Source organism: Dioscorea cayenensis, chromosome 15, assembly GCF_009730915.1.
Source record: "Dioscorea cayenensis subsp. rotundata cultivar TDr96_F1 chromosome 15, TDr96_F1_v2_PseudoChromosome.rev07_lg8_w22 25.fasta, whole genome shotgun sequence".
NCBI lineage: Eukaryota > Viridiplantae > Streptophyta > Magnoliopsida > Dioscoreales > Dioscoreaceae > Dioscorea > Dioscorea cayenensis.
The window spans coordinates 8,972,445-8,988,935 of record NC_052485.1 but is presented as its reverse complement, the minus strand read 5'-3'; positions in this window follow the sequence as shown (position 1 = coordinate 8,988,935).

Sequence of the window (16,491 nt, the reverse complement as noted above, 5' to 3'; positions counted from 1 at the left end):
TTAAAATTATCTAGGGATTAATTCCTGCAATTGCAAAGCTTTTTCCACTTAGTGAGCATCGGTATTGTGTGAGACACATTCACACAAACTTTCGAAAGACCTTTAGGGGAAAAGCACTAAAAGACCAACTATGGCCTTGTGCTAAAGCCACTAACCTTCATGTCTTTGAAAAAGAAATGGAAATTATGAAGGGGATGTCAGTGGGGGAACATGATTACATGAAAAAGATAGAACCTAAACATTGGAGTAGGGCATACTTTCAAAGCAAATTTAAGTGTGACATCCTACTAAATAACTTATGCGAGTGTTTTAATAGTCATTTCCTAGAGGCTAGGTTAAAGGGAGTGATCACCATGATTGAGATAATAAGAACACATTTAATGAAAAGGATTCAAAAAAGAAGGGATGCAATGAAGAAGGTGACAACATCACATTGCCCTAGAACATTGAAGAAGCTTGAAAAATTTAAACAGTTAAGTTGGTTTTATAACACAACTTGGTTAGGAGGGAAGAAATACTAGGTCATAGGGCTTGATGGTCAATTTGTGGTGGACTAAAGGTAGTGCACATGCTCTTGCAGAAGATAGCAACTGAGTGGAATTCCATGTGGGCATGCAATAACTATGTTATACTATAATAAAGAAATACATGAAAATTATCTGGACAATTGTTACAAGGTTACCACTTTCATGGACACTTATAAGAATATACTAAATCCTATTCATAACAAAGACTCATGGCCTAAGAGTGACCAAGGTCATGTCATTCCAGCTGAACCAGTAAACCATAGAAGAGGCAGAAAGACACTTCTTAGGAGAAAGGAAGAAGAAGAAAACCAAGGCTTCACCAATGGGAAGGTTAGCAAGAGGGTTGTTAAAATAAGATGTAGTGTGTGTGGTGTGACAGGACACAACAAGAGATATCATGAACTAAAGGTCAGTGGTTAATTATGTGTTCTAAAGTTAGAACAATGCAAGGAAATATTTATTTTCATGCCTTGCAAATTTAGTGACATATTTATGATCATAATGCAGGGAAATTGAGATGCTTCAGGTGGGCAAACACATGGAGAGGCAAGCTAAGGTGAATCCATCATCGCAGATGATCAAGTTGCAATGGTATGTCAAAGAGTTGATGTTGTAAGAAAGTTTTGTGGTATTTTTTATTTATCTAACTGTGGTCTTATGGAAATTATTAGAATGATGCTTTGAGACTAATTGATGAAAATGAGAGAGTTAGCTGAAGCAAATATAGAAGCTGGGGGAGAATATCACTGAACACCACTAGCATTGGATCATCATGTGTCACAGGTGATAAAATGGGTAATATTTATTTTGATGTTCCTATTGATGTGTTAATTATCAGCTAATTAATCCATAAAGCCCTAGGAGAATATCACAACTATTTAGTAGGTAAGGTAATTAATTTTCTTACTTACCATTGCAATTCATTACAATCCATGTTCAAGCAATTCATGAAGAAGCACCCTCAGTAGAATATTGTATGAGACAACAACAACATGAGTTATGGATTCCTGTCACACAGGTATGCCTTAAAATCTGATAAAATTTGAAAATGACGTCTTACATTTCCCATCACATTGGCAGGTGCCAAAAATACCTAACCAAGAAGTCCATGTGGATTCCTATTGGAGAAACCCTAGTGAGAAAACCAAATATAACCATTAGATCTAAAAAAGCAAGGATAAAATAAGGACCTTCATCTGATGCCAATCCACCATTTAAAAATCCTATTTCAGCTGCAATTGCCCCTAAGCTAAGGTCCCAGGGAAACCAGAAAGATGTCAAAGAAGGGAGTAGGGCAGAGGCAACAAGTGTAGTCAAGAGAAAGAGGGCATGGCTACCACCAAGAATTGGCTCCTCTGCTAGCTCAACCAATCCATGAAGGAAATGCAGTCTTCTTGTGATTTTTTTTTATGTTTTGTAACCATGTGTTAGTACAGTGTTGCTTAACCATTTGTTGTTACACAGGTGAATTAACCAACATAATTTTTTGCTTTTCCCAATTTTATAGAGCCAATTTTGTAAAGCTTTTGATGTACTTTGTTCTGTTGGCCAATTTTGTAAATCTTCTCATCTATGTTGTGTTAGTTCATAACAACATCTAGTTCTGTAATGATCCCCATTTTGTAAGAATGGAAATAGCTATAGTTGGTGATCAATGGAAGAGCATTAGGTAAATCTTCTGACCATTTTTGCCAAGTTAGACCGAGATATGTAGATTTAAACAAACTGCACACATACAATTTAAATGTAGATTCACTGCAGGGTTTCCATTTGGTGATCAATTAAACAAAAATAACTTACATGCAGATTTACTACAAGGTTTCCGTTTGGTGATTAATTAAACAAAAACAACTTAAGTGCAGATTTAAACATTAATATTCACACATAATTCACTTACATGTCTCAATTTATTTTAGGAAAAAACTTCCTTTCTCGAAATATACAAAATTTACATACTTGATGGTCAATTACATGTTTGCATACATTCACAAAATAGATAACAACAACAACAACAACAACGCAGCAGCAGCAGCAGCAGCAGCAGCAGCAGTAGCAACAACAACAACAACAACAAATTACACTATGATTTCATCTAACCAAGGGCATTGATTTCCAAATCTACAACAAACGATTAATAACATCATCCAAAACAATTAATGTAATTTAGGGCAGGCTCGGCAACAACAACTACCTCAACCTACTATCACAAGCATTCCATCCCCCTTATTGCCTCAATTGTCCCTTTCTTTCTCACTAATGAATCAGGCAAAAGTCGACGGAGACCAGCAGAAGTCACTAAAGCCAGACAGAACTCTATGGAACTTAGCTGAGAATGAAAGGAAGAGGATGGGGCTTTGGTGGCAATGTTGGTGTGCTAACATGGGGGTAGGGTTACACATGTGGCACACTTAATGTGGCATCACCAGCTGCATAGATGGCGTGGAAAATAAGCACTGACTTCGACTTTTCGGTATCCACATCAGATAAACACAAGAAAAAAATTTTTAGGTGACAGACCAGTGAAACAGAATTAAAGCTGAGACACCATTCTGATACAAATCAAAGTTTGGACCCCAAAATGATAATTCACCATAGTTAGGTACCGGACCAAAAAATTTACCCTATATATGTATGTATGTATGTATATAAAAGATGTGTATATAAATATATATATATATATATATATATATATATATATTGTGTGTATCAAATATATTCAAATTTATGAGAAATTCAAAGTCATTCACATAAAATTTGCATTTTGAAATATTTTATTAATATAAGTATTATGTTTATACACTTAAAAAAAATATTTGAGAATAAAATTTTCAAAATGTTAAGTGAGGCAAGAATATTAATTATTATTATTATATTATGTGTTGAATTGAGAAACTTTACAGGGGTACACATGTAATTTACTTATTTTCTATTTTTATTTGGTTCCTTTCAAGAGGGGCTTAATCTAATCTGGCAAGAATATTAATTTTTCATTATTATATTATGTGTAGAATGGAGAAAGTTTACAAAGGTACATATGTAATTTACTTATTTTTTTCTTCAATATTAGATTAAAAGAGTTCTTAGTGGACTTAAGGTTGAGATTTCTCATGCTCAAAGTCATTATATATTACAAGAACCTCCCTTAGGCCTCTACAGTGGCGGAACCAGAAACAAAACCAAGAGGATGCTAGATTTAACCTAAAAAAATATTAATAATTAATTATATTAATCCAAACTTAAGACTATAATATTTAATTTAAAAAAAATATATAAAAATATACATACCACTAACGACTATAAAGTGGGAGTTGAATCCTTCGGCTTTACATATTTTGAAATTGAACCAAAATAGCTTCATCATCAATTGTTTCAAACACTTGGTGTTCGATATAGCATATCATCATATCATTTCATCTCCTGTCTTATTGCACAAATCGGTTTTGATGATATTCATGGCCGAGAAGGATCTTTCAACTGATGATGTTGCCACCGGTAAGATCAAAGCCAATTCAATAAGGCGATAAACCAATGCAAATACCAAATGCTTCCTACTTTCAACTAGTTTCATAACAAGACTTGCAAGATTATCACATTAAAAAAAACAGAACATCTTCTAACATCATGACCGCATGTGTGAAGTTGCTCTTTTAGAACTTGAAGATCTTGTAAAAATACTTATCATAATAAATTTCTGCAATGGGAGTAGCCTACTGTAGCAGGGCTTTGCAGCATCCGTCCTTGGCACGGGAGTGATCGGGCCACTTGGCCGAGAGGATGGCTTAGGGAAGATCATCAGGTAGCATATACAGAACAGCCGAACACCACACTCGGTCATAAGCGGGAATGACTTCCCGTACAACCTGACTTAAGGCATGACCAAGGCATGTAGGCAGGGCTATGCGTAATGACTGAGCGGGTGTGGTAGTACCGGACACCACTAGGTCTGGAGAGACCACATATATTCTAAGGCATAGCCCAAGAATATATAACCATGACTAAGGTTGGTCATAGCACACTTACCGAGAGACATGACGTGACAAGGCGGGTTGATAAAGGCCATTCTCAGTAAGTCAGGCTGACACGGTGACATGGCTGGATTGACGCAAGTTGGCAAGGCTGGCAGGGCATGGCGTGACAGCAAGGTGCTGCTTGACGCTGCATGACTGACTAACTCTAGCGGTATGACCGAGCTGATGCCAAGGAGGACTGATGTGGCTAAAATGACCAAGGATGGTCATTTGTGGTTGACCATACCCAAGAGAGGTTTCTCTTGGATCATTTTCCTATAAATAGAGGCAAAGGGGGCCTTGATGAGGGCAAGTGAGCTTGCAAGTACTGCGAGGAGCCACATAAGGTACAAGAGTGTCCTAAGCTAGAGGACATGTCCCCGTATGATGTAGAGGTGGACGGGGGCACTGAGGGCCCCACAGCTTGAGGGAGTAGGCTAGGTGTGCGGCGAGGGGAACAAATGTGCGGTCTGAGAGAGGCCGAGTTCCCCAACTTTTGTTTGTACCCTCTCTTTTGTACCTATGGGTGTACTTTTTATGTTGCAACTATGTAAATCAAGTTTAAATCACTATCTCTTTTGTCCAAGAGAATGTGTATCTTATTGATGTAGTTGTGTATAGTGAGTTTATGGAGGACCATATACATCACTTGAGGAAGGTGTTTTGCAGGTTACGAGAATACCAACTCTACATCAAGTTAGAGGAGTTTGAGTTCTCTCAGTGCAACATCAAGTTCTTGGGGCACTTGATCTCGTACGGAGAAATCCAGATGGACAGGAGGATGGTGGAGGCAATCTTTGACTGGATAGTGCCTGGCAAAGTCATGGAGTTGCTCTTATTCCTCGAGTTGGCCAGTTATTACCTGAAGTTCATCAAGGGATACTCCAAGATGGAAATACCCTTGACTAATCTGCTGAAGAAAAACTGATCGTGGAGCTAGGACGAGGATCAGAAGCTAACTTTCGAGAAGTTGAGGCAACCATTTCTAGCAAACCTGTGTTGAAACTTCCCGATATTGAAATACTTTTGAGGTACACACGGACGCATTTGACAAGGTTGTAGGTGGAGTGCTAGTCCAGGAGGGACATCCGGTGGCCTTTGAGAGCTGGAAGCTCAAGGATGCAAAGCTAAAGTATTCAGTACATGAGAAGGAGATGTTGGTGGTGTTTCACTATCTCCAAGTGTGGTGAGTCTACCATTTAGGAACACATTTTGTGATCAAGACAGACAATGCCGCCAACACCTACTTCATGATCTAGAAGAAGCTATCCCCGAGACAGGCTTAATGGCAGGAGTTTCTTCAGGCGTACCACTTTGAGTGGCAACACAAGCTAGTCGATATAACCAGGTTGTGGATGCTCTTAGCAGGAAGCAAGAAGTGGAGTATGTAGCCGTATTGGCTCAAGTGGAGTTGATCTAATGGAAAAGGTCAGAGAGGTTGCAAATACAGATGTTCAGTACTTGAAGCTAGTACGAGACGTCGAGGAGGGACTTGTGCGTCGATATTGGGTAGAGGACGAATTGCTCCACGCCAAAGGCGGCAAGGTCTTCATGCCTAAGGGAGGCAAGCTTTGACTTAAGTTGATGAAGGAGCACCATGATACTCAGTGGATGGGCCACCTGGGAAGGGAAAGGATGAAGGCTCTTTTATAAAGGCATTATTACTCGCTAGACGTGGAAGGTGACATAGAGGCCTTTGTCAAATCTTGATATGTGTGTCATCAAGATAAACTGGAAATGAGGAAAGAAGCTGGATTGCTACAACTGCTACTTATGCCTAAGCGGGCGTGGGCGTCAATTTCTATGGACTTCATCTCGGGTATCCCAAAATTCAATGACATTTCGGTAGTTATGGTCGTCGTTAATCGGCTAACCAAGTACGCTATATTCATTTTGACTCCAGCTACTTGCCTAGCCGAGAAGGCAACAGCTCTTTTTCTTCATCATGTAGTGAAGCACATCGGTGTGCCACAAGACATTGTCAGTGATCGAGACTCCCATTCATAGGATGGCTCTGGATGGCATTGTTTGGTCTACTAGGAATAGAGCTAAAGTTCTCTACAACCAATCATCCTCAGACCGAAGGGCAGACAGAGAGCATTAATGCGTTGCTCGAGGAGTATCTCCATCATTAATAATTGCTAATGTTGTCTCTGCAGCTCATGCATTCACCAACTATTTTTGAATCAATTGAAAAGTTAATTAATTATTCCTAGGAGCATTTTCATTAATAACGTTTCCAACCTTCTCAACCCTTTTTGCATACTAATTGAGTATCGCCAGAAAATTCTCCTTATTTTTAGAACTTGAAGACTTATCATGACCACGCAATATAAGACCTTGTAGCAAAAGAATTGGTACAACATCTAAAACAACTGTTAACCGAGAGCGATACTCGATCTCCATTTGACGCCCATGAGAAGATAAAATGTGTGACACACTTTGCTTCTGATTTTTAAAATCTTCACAATGTCGTCTAGCATCATTATGTGCACTATTTATTAGACCTACGTCTTCATTAAAGGCCTCAAGTGTTTTCCTCTAATTAGAAAACCCTTTTCTTGTAAAAATATCACTTGCTCCCTTTTCACTTCTATCCTTCTTGAAAAGACAACAATAAAAACATTAGGCTTCATCTTTTCCCACACTATATTCCAACCAATCATACTTTTGAAACCACATGTCTTGAAAGCATCACATTTCTTTTCCTTGTTGTTTTTTGGGGAAGTCATATCCAGTTGGTTGACATGGGCATTTCAATAAATACGATCTTCAAACTTAATCTCTAATACCCACATCATACTCTTCAATTGGTTTGCGAATTTTAGGATCATCAATGATATCATCTGGACTGAACTCAACACGAGTTCACTTTTGTGCTCCAGTGTTAGCTTCAGAAGAAACATTTGTTCCAAATTCATAACCTTTCGGTTTAGGTTTAAAAAACCTCTCCATATCTATATAATTAATAATTAACTCAAGAAGCAATTAAAACCCAAAGTAATAAATAATATAATTAAAAAACAACTAAACTCAATTAAAACCCAAAGCAACAATATTCAACAATTATTCAACAATTATCAAATGCAAAAATCCTATAATAAAATCATAAATTCCAAATATGTTTATAATATTACAAAAATTAATGTGGATTTACTTACTTGCCAAAGGCTTAAAATAACTCTCAAATTCAAAACTAATTCAAGCTCCCTGGATGCTGGGACTGGGGTGTCCTATAAATGTAGAATTTAAAGATCATTGAGTATTCATGTAGTTAATTAATTTGATGGAACTGACATTTGTAATCTCTTATATTTTGCAACCATTTTCTGAAATCTCCAAGCAAGTTGTTATATTGTTCTTATTTAATGTTAAAGTTAATGCAGAGATACATATAAAAATATTTTAGTTGCAATACCATTTCAAAGTATACTAATTATATGAGCTTTGATTTCCTTATAATTTTTTATATTAAGTAATGTTATTACTATGAAACAAAGAAATATTGAAAAAGTTTAGTTTATTAAATTTATTCTAACTGACATGTTGCTATCTTGCATAATATTATTTTTTGTTTCCTTAATGATGCTGGTAGGACTCTTTGACATTAAATTAAACTGTCAAAGTATCAAAGTTTCTTCATTCACAGATTCAATCACAAGTTTAGAGCAAGTACAAACTACAAAGTGAATTTTTTTCTCCATGAAATAGAGAAAAAAAATCAGACAGGACATGTGATTCATGTGAATTTAAGATAAAAATTCTAACTAGGCTGACTTTCTTTTCCACAGCATCAAAAGTTTAAGATAAAACACAACATCCATGAAATAAATGAAAATATGAAATGTTGCAGTTTATGTTCAATTTTGTATATTGAGTATGAGTAATATATTTACTAATTTACTATGAAGTATAGAAAGATTGTAAAACTAAAAGTTTAGTTTATTCAGACTGAACATGGATCTATGTATCGATCATGGATCTATCTATTGATTCTATTCCTCACATCAATAAATCAAAAATAGAAAAGAAAGAAGATTTTTTGAGCACCACCTCTTCTTTTGTTGATGAGCTCCAACTACAAGTCAAGTGTGGACTGGATACTCTAGATTCAAAATTTCAAATAGAGAAAGTCAGAACTCAAGTTATTCAACTCAAGAACAAGAATCAAGATTCAAGAATGAAGAATGGATAGTGATTCAAAATGCTTGCCGAGTTATCAGAAATTGAGAGAGGCTGGAAATTCAGAATGTTTGCCATTGCGAAGTTGCCACTTGCCAATGCCGTTGAGATTTCTTTCTCTAGCTTTGGCTTAGCTGCTTGTGAATTGATAGAATTATGAGTCTATAACTGCGTGAGTTGTAATTTGATGAGAATTTAGAGAATAATAGAGAAGAAGATATCAGACATGGTCACATGCTTTTCACAATGAGTTCACATGGTGCTTGTTATAATAACATCGAGAATTGTGCAAATAAATCATCACACAATAACATAACCTTGATTACTACCTTTAACAATCCATTAATAATCCATTTATATGCTTTGAGATTTAAATTTTTGGGTTTTTCACATCTTGAGGAAAACTAATGGGTAATGGTCGGATATTATGGTCCATGGGACAGTGGGGCTTAGATGAAAAGTAAGGGGGTGCTACCTCATTGTCCATGCAAGAAGGGAAGGGATTTTTCCCAAGCAAGGGGGTGCTCAAGCACCCCCTTGCCCCATCTCCCTCTTCCACCACTAGACCTCTGAGTTAGTTAAGGTATTGTATATTCCCCCCAGCTTGAATTCAAAACGGCCTTCCGCCACTAGGCCTTTGAGTCAGTTAAGGTATTGTATATTTCCATTTGATTAGTTGTTTAATTTGTTTTTGTTAATTTCTTTTTATTAAAAATGTTGTATCTTCGTATTTCACATTTGCCAATGGGAATGAAATATAGATCACAATGGCTCGGTACTTCAAGAAAAAAAATAATTGTACTTTGAAGGATTTTAATTATCTTTGCCTTTAAGTTGATAATGATACCCGACATATGTGTCTACCTATGGAGGTTTGTAGTATTTTTTTGTTGATTATTTTGGTAGCTTGATAATCTTGTGAATCTATTCACATTTTCTTACTTGCTGATTTACTTGGATTTCAAATTAGGTATGCAAAATTTTAAAACAATAAAGATACTCAAAGAATCTAAATGAGCAACAAGTAAGTTTTTTTTTTTATTGAAATCAACTTATCAATGCCTCACCCATAAGAAACAAAGCATCTTGGATGTATTATTCTAGCTATTCTTCCATGTATTATTAAATATACCACGTCAAGATAATTATGAAATCTATCATATATCTTTATGGTAATTTAGTTTTTCAAATGAGTTTGACTTATAATATGGAGGCAAGAACTTGTATGACAATTTTTATGTAGCTTAATTACTTGCTTCCACATATTATTGACCATAACAACTACAATAATGATACTCATAAGAAGGAGCCAGATAGAAAGCTAAAATTATGCAAGGTTTAGAGCTCCCTTCACACTCTACAATTATAATAGAATGCACAAGCATACCCATAACCCAATTAGGATCAACATGACATAATTAGCATAGGACATCAACACCATGATTAAATCTATAGATAACAAAATCATTAGCAACCTAATCATCATTTCTACCACCACCACCATTGCCCCAAATACTACCTAAGCCCCCATCCCCATTAACACGAGGAACACATTAACAAGGACTCTACAAGAATCTTCACCCAGATTTTAGAAAGGCTAGCTGTTGGAGATAAGGTCCACATTGGGATTACCTTGGTAATCACTTTTGGCATTTTAATCTTCCCCAAAATCTTTCGAGGTTTGCTTAGTAAAATTAGTGGTTACTTGGTCATTTCCATAAATAACATTGAGCAAATTAGAGTCATCAATAAGAGTGTTATGGTAAGGTTCACATTTTGGGAGTGCCTATAAGAAACATGTGCAACAATTACATAAACAATATTAGGTAGAATTAAGGAATTAAAACAATTACATATAAGTAATATAATACACTGAAAAATAATAGGTGTGATTAAACTTGTAATTCAATTAAGGTTAAGTAACAATGCCATCCTTGCTCGCATGAATTCAAAATCTTATCTATATGTTCACACTAGTGTTGCACATGATGTTGCTATGAGCCATGAAGCTAAACATGATTTTGCGAACATCATTTAGAGGTATGTCTATAGGTGATCATGTTTATATTCATTCATTTCAATAATTTCTATAAAAAATAGTGGAGTAGACTTCCTTATTTTATCAATTCGTCTACAAATAGCTATGATTTTTTAATCTTGGAGTAACCATACTATGTTATTTGTTAATGTAATTTAAAACAAGTAACAAATTTTGAAGGAAAAGATGTAACAATCAAACTACAATAAAAGTCTTTCACATTAAAACTACCAATAAGGTACGACTCTTTTTAAATAAGAGTAGAATTAGGGTTTTCTAAACTTAATATAAAAAACATTACTACCTTTGTATTTTAAGTATATATTATTGTTTCTCTAACATCTCCCTTCAAACTTTTGATGGAAAATAATTACACGTCAAGAGTTTGCTTTAAAAAAAAAATTAAAATGAGACATGTGAGTCTATGTGACATATTAGGATTCTGCATAAAAAGACCGAACATATAAAAGAGTAATAATATTATGTAGATAATATTGGTGGCACACAAAATGATAATTAATTTCTATATGCTTTTATTTGTTTATGAAGAATCGAATTGTGAGTCATCGAGATAATGTTTTATTATTAGAACGAAGAGGTATAGTAATTGAACGTAGAAATTCCAAAGCATGTAAAAGCCGACAAAGTCAAATAACCTTATGTGTGGTAGATGCCTTAGATCAATACTCGATTGCAGCAGTGGAGGATTTACCAACAACGCATTTTTTTTACCTTTCCAAGAGATTAAAGAATCTTCCAAATATATACTCCAACTTATTTACAATTATTTTTAAAATTATATATTAATAACAACTATCAACAATGCAATAGTAAAATTTTAATCTCAATCACCAATAATTATATAAAAATTTGATCAATTTCATATTATTAAAATAATAACACACCATCAAACCATAACAATTAATTATATTAGACTTTTTTATGTTATTTGTAAAATATCCAACTCATATTTATGCGATATTTATTTGATTTTACAGCTGATATTAAACATGATTAAAATAATAAAAGTCCCATCCAAATAATGCTTACATGGCACAAATAGTGCCGACCTACCAAGCCAAGTTTGCCCTGAGGACCCTGCGGGCCTAGCTAAAACCTATAGGTTCACAGGCAGCCTATCTAGGTTTTCATTATCTTCTTAAAATAAAAGTATAAAGTATAATTTAAAAAATAACAAAAAATAAATTGGGTTAGCTATGAATGATTTTACAGGAAATTATTATCTTGGTTTTTGGGCTAGCCAATGCCCTTTGAATGTGAATAACATAAGGCTTATTTATCGATAATATCTTTTAGTAAAGGATCAATATTAATTAAAAGCTTGTAGTTGAGTGAACTACATTAGTGTTATAAGAGTGCCGGTGTCATGAGTTCAAGCCTTGCTAATAAAAATTATTTAAGATAATTAGGAAAATTCCTTCACTTTGCGTTGGAAGTTTTGTATTTTTGGTAGTTTTGAAATATGTATATTTATTTGCAACATAAAATTTGATGGAAATTTTCACTTATTGTGAAGCAAAGAAATACACACATAAAAAAAAGTTTATTTTAGTTTATATTAACAACAATAGCAGCAATGATAATGATTGCCCTTGGTTGCATATGTAGAAACTCAGGCATATTTAGTATGCAAAATGATTTTCCTAGATAGCGATCGTAATTCTATGTCCACCATAAACAACACATAACAATTGTAATTTTGTATTAAATTTAACTTTTGTGTTATGTTGTTAAAGAATAGTGATTTTGAGATAGTGGAGTATAATTTAATTTTTGAATCATAACATTCTTTTGTCTATAGTTTCATCAAATATATATACATATTGTGTTCAAAGTTGTAAGTATTTAAATGTGGAAACAAATTTTTTCAGATAATATAATTTAATTACCTACGCTCATGCTTGTGATTTATTTATTTTTATTACTACTACTATTAGGAGCTAAATTTACAAACATTTAAGCTTACTACTAATATATATATTTATTATCAAAAAATTTATTAAAATATAAATATATATAGACCCTTTCTTTTCTTGTTATAATTCAAAAGATTCATTGAATCGAAAAGAATTGTGCGTATAGAAATTTGGTATGTCAATGACCTCTTCATTTAGCCATTCCTGGTCTTTTATGTAAGGTATTTATGTCTCGCTAAGGATGCGGGTTTGAACCTTAGCTTTCACAGGACGAGGGTAGTAATTCCAAGCCTATACGCGTCCTTGACACTTGGCATGTCCATATTTCATCCAAAAAAAGATATTATATTGATGTAATTATAAAGCTCCTCAAGGTATAACTAAAATCTATTGGGGGTGTTTAGTTGTAAGGATGGGTGTGTTTGTTTGGGTGTATTTAAAAGTGCATGTAAGTGGAATTACAACATCTTTTAAAATCTGATGTTTGTTTGAGTGGATTTGAGAAATTCAAAGTAGTTACAACTACAGTGGTGATGTATCTAGGTGTATTTGTAACTATGTCCAAATTGGGTGTAGTTCAGACTCCTGCACTTTGTAATTATAAGAGAGTATTTCACGTGGTGTCACGTGATACGGAATTTTAATTGTTTTTATTATTTCTTATATCAAGATCTTGTCGATAACAAGAAATCTAGGTTAATCTTTATCTTTGTGTTTTTTTAAATTTGTAAATTTCCCCTTTTATAAGTTTTTATTATTTTACAAATTTTTATATTTAACTTTTTGTTTTGTAGGCTAAGATTTTCTATCATGTAAAATAAAAAAATAATATATTATTATATTTAATTTAATATAAAAAAGTATATTATTATATTTTTATCTTTGTATTTTTATCAATAATTTGTTTTTTAAAAAATCATAAATTGTGTAATTTATTTAATATAATTATTAAAATTAACAATATTTTGTAATGAAAACATAATTATATATTAAAATAAGTAATTATATGCATAATTATTTTTGTTACTATTAATAACATTTAATTGTGTATTTATAATTATTTAACTTTAATGTTGAATCAAGGTGGAGGTAATAACACCAAAAGTGTTTATATCATATAAATACACCCAACTAAATAATATTTTCAAAATCCAGATTTATAAATCCCTCAAACCAAACACAAAATTTTATAATCCAGTATTTCAATTACATCAAACCAAACACTTGATTTAACACTCATTGTATTTTTAAATACAGTAATTACAACTATGTTATAATTTGAAATCCACTTCATTTTCAACTACACCTAACTAAACGCTACCTTAGTGATTCCAATATCTTGTTTGGATGTGCATGATGGGAGTGAGAAAGGAATGAGTAATGAGTGAGAAGCGATGTGTGAAGAGTGAGGAGTGAGGGATAAATGACAATTCTCCCAAAAATGGGAGGATTGCTCATTTCTCTCATACCTCCTTGGGATAAAATGTCACATTTGCCCATCTTATTTAATAATTAAAATAATGATTTAATTTAATAATAATTAAATATATAATTCTAATAATAAATAATGATTAATGTGAAATAATAGTAACTACATATAATAATCTAGTTCAAATAATAATTAAATAAATAATTTTAAAAATAAATAATAATTAATGCGAAAAATAATAACTAATATTTAAAAATAATAATCTAGTTTAAATAATAATCAAATAGATAATTTTAATAATAAATAATAATTAAAGTGAAATATGTAGTTAAATGAAAATAACAATAGTCAAAATATTTTAAAATTAAAAAATAATTATTATTTATTATTAAAGATAATTATTATTTAACCTAACATTTTTTCCTTATTAACTTGTATTAAAAGTATAAAAAGTCTTTTTACCACAATTTTACTTTTTTACCATCCCCAATGAATTACTTACTCTTTCATACCCTTCAACCAAAAATAGTATTTCTTTCATTCCTAATTCATTCCCCCTTATTCTTATCCTTATCTTATTCCTCCTCAATTTCACTCTTTGCAAACAAATAACTCCTAAATATTTTTTTTATATTGCAATAAAATCTCTTGCTCTTGTGTTATCTTTCTTTTCATTTTTCGTATTTTTTTTATATTGCACTCGTATGAGAAACAAAAATACTATTGTATTATGTTAAAATTTTCATATTTAAATCCTTAATTTCTTTAAAAAAAATTCAAATCAAAACCAAGGTTAATCCTTTTTAATGATTCATATTTCTCTTTTAAAAGTATGATTATTTTTTTAGTTGGAATATATTTAATTTTGAAATCTAAAAATTATTAAATTAAATATAAATTTGCAATTTTAGATTGACAAAAATGATTGATGATAACCATTGGCATCGGAAAAGTCTTGTGAAGTAGTTAATGTAAAAGCAAATATACGACATCAAATCTTTGCTATATTTAAATACTGCATTCAATGTAAATCTTTGCTATATTTAAATACTGCATTTAACGTAAATAAATACTTAAAAAAGGTTTAAGAAAATTTTACGTTTTCTAACAATAATTATTGAAGGATCTTATGAAATCTTAATGTAAAACCATATTAATGCTATTAAATTTTTTATTAATAATACCACATTTAATGTAAATATGTAGTATTTAAAATAGTCATAAGAAAAAAATTATATTTTCAAGATAGAAATAGATTATACTGCTATTTTAAATATATATATATATATATATATATTTCAAATAAGCCGCAATACTGTTCTCATACTGGGCATGTACTGTTCATATACTGTTTACTTGGGATTTTTATATTATTCTTGTACTGTACATATATTATACATCTGGTCTCCAGTACTGTTATTCATAAAAAAGGGCGATTGTCGCCTATTCTTCCAAAAAAGAAAAAAAAAATCTTATAGTTATTAATTTATTTTTATTAAATACTCATTGAATGTTTTTATCTTTTAAAAATGTAGAAAATTTTATTATATAGTTATTTAACATAGGCTTGGCAAAAGCTTGGCTGGAAGGTTTCTTCTTTTAATCCCCTTCATGCTGCCTTTCTTTTTCCAGTTAGATTACTTATTTGCTTTTGAAGTAATGCTAGCTTTTTTATTCCTCTGAGGTTCCTTATTAAGTTTTTTTCTACGAGTGTATGACGTGTTAAGTATGAAATTGTATAAATATGAAATTTTCTTTTCTTTTAATATATCTAAAGATTTTTTTAAATATTTATGAGAATAACTAATTACGGACAATTATACAAATGGCGACGGTAAAAAATGGTGAATATTAATGTATACTGTTTATACATCAAGTTTTAATATCTTTATTTTATATATTTAAACTATTTATATGTTAAATCGTAAATATTTTACAGGTTTTATAAATTTCACTTTCATGTAATCATAATTGGGACTAACACTTCTTCTTGTTGCTGTCATTATCTATAACTGAACATTTATATTTTAAAATACTTTATTTAAATTAGTATTAGATTTATTTATTATCAAACACCAAAAATTGAAAAAAATAAAAAAATCTGAGCAAAAAATAATTTAATAATTTCCTGTAATAACTTTTTTTTACAAATAAATGATAAATATCCTAATTTAAAAAATCAGAGATATGTACATATATAAAATTAATATCTCAGTTCTCACCTACAACAGTGTTTAGAGTCTGGTTCTAGATTTTTTTGCAAAAATATTATTTTATTAAAATACATAATTAAATTATTAAAAAAAAAAACACGTACACAAACTTTAGTTGAGCTTGAGTAAGTGAGAGAGTATTTGAGCAAGTGAGAGTA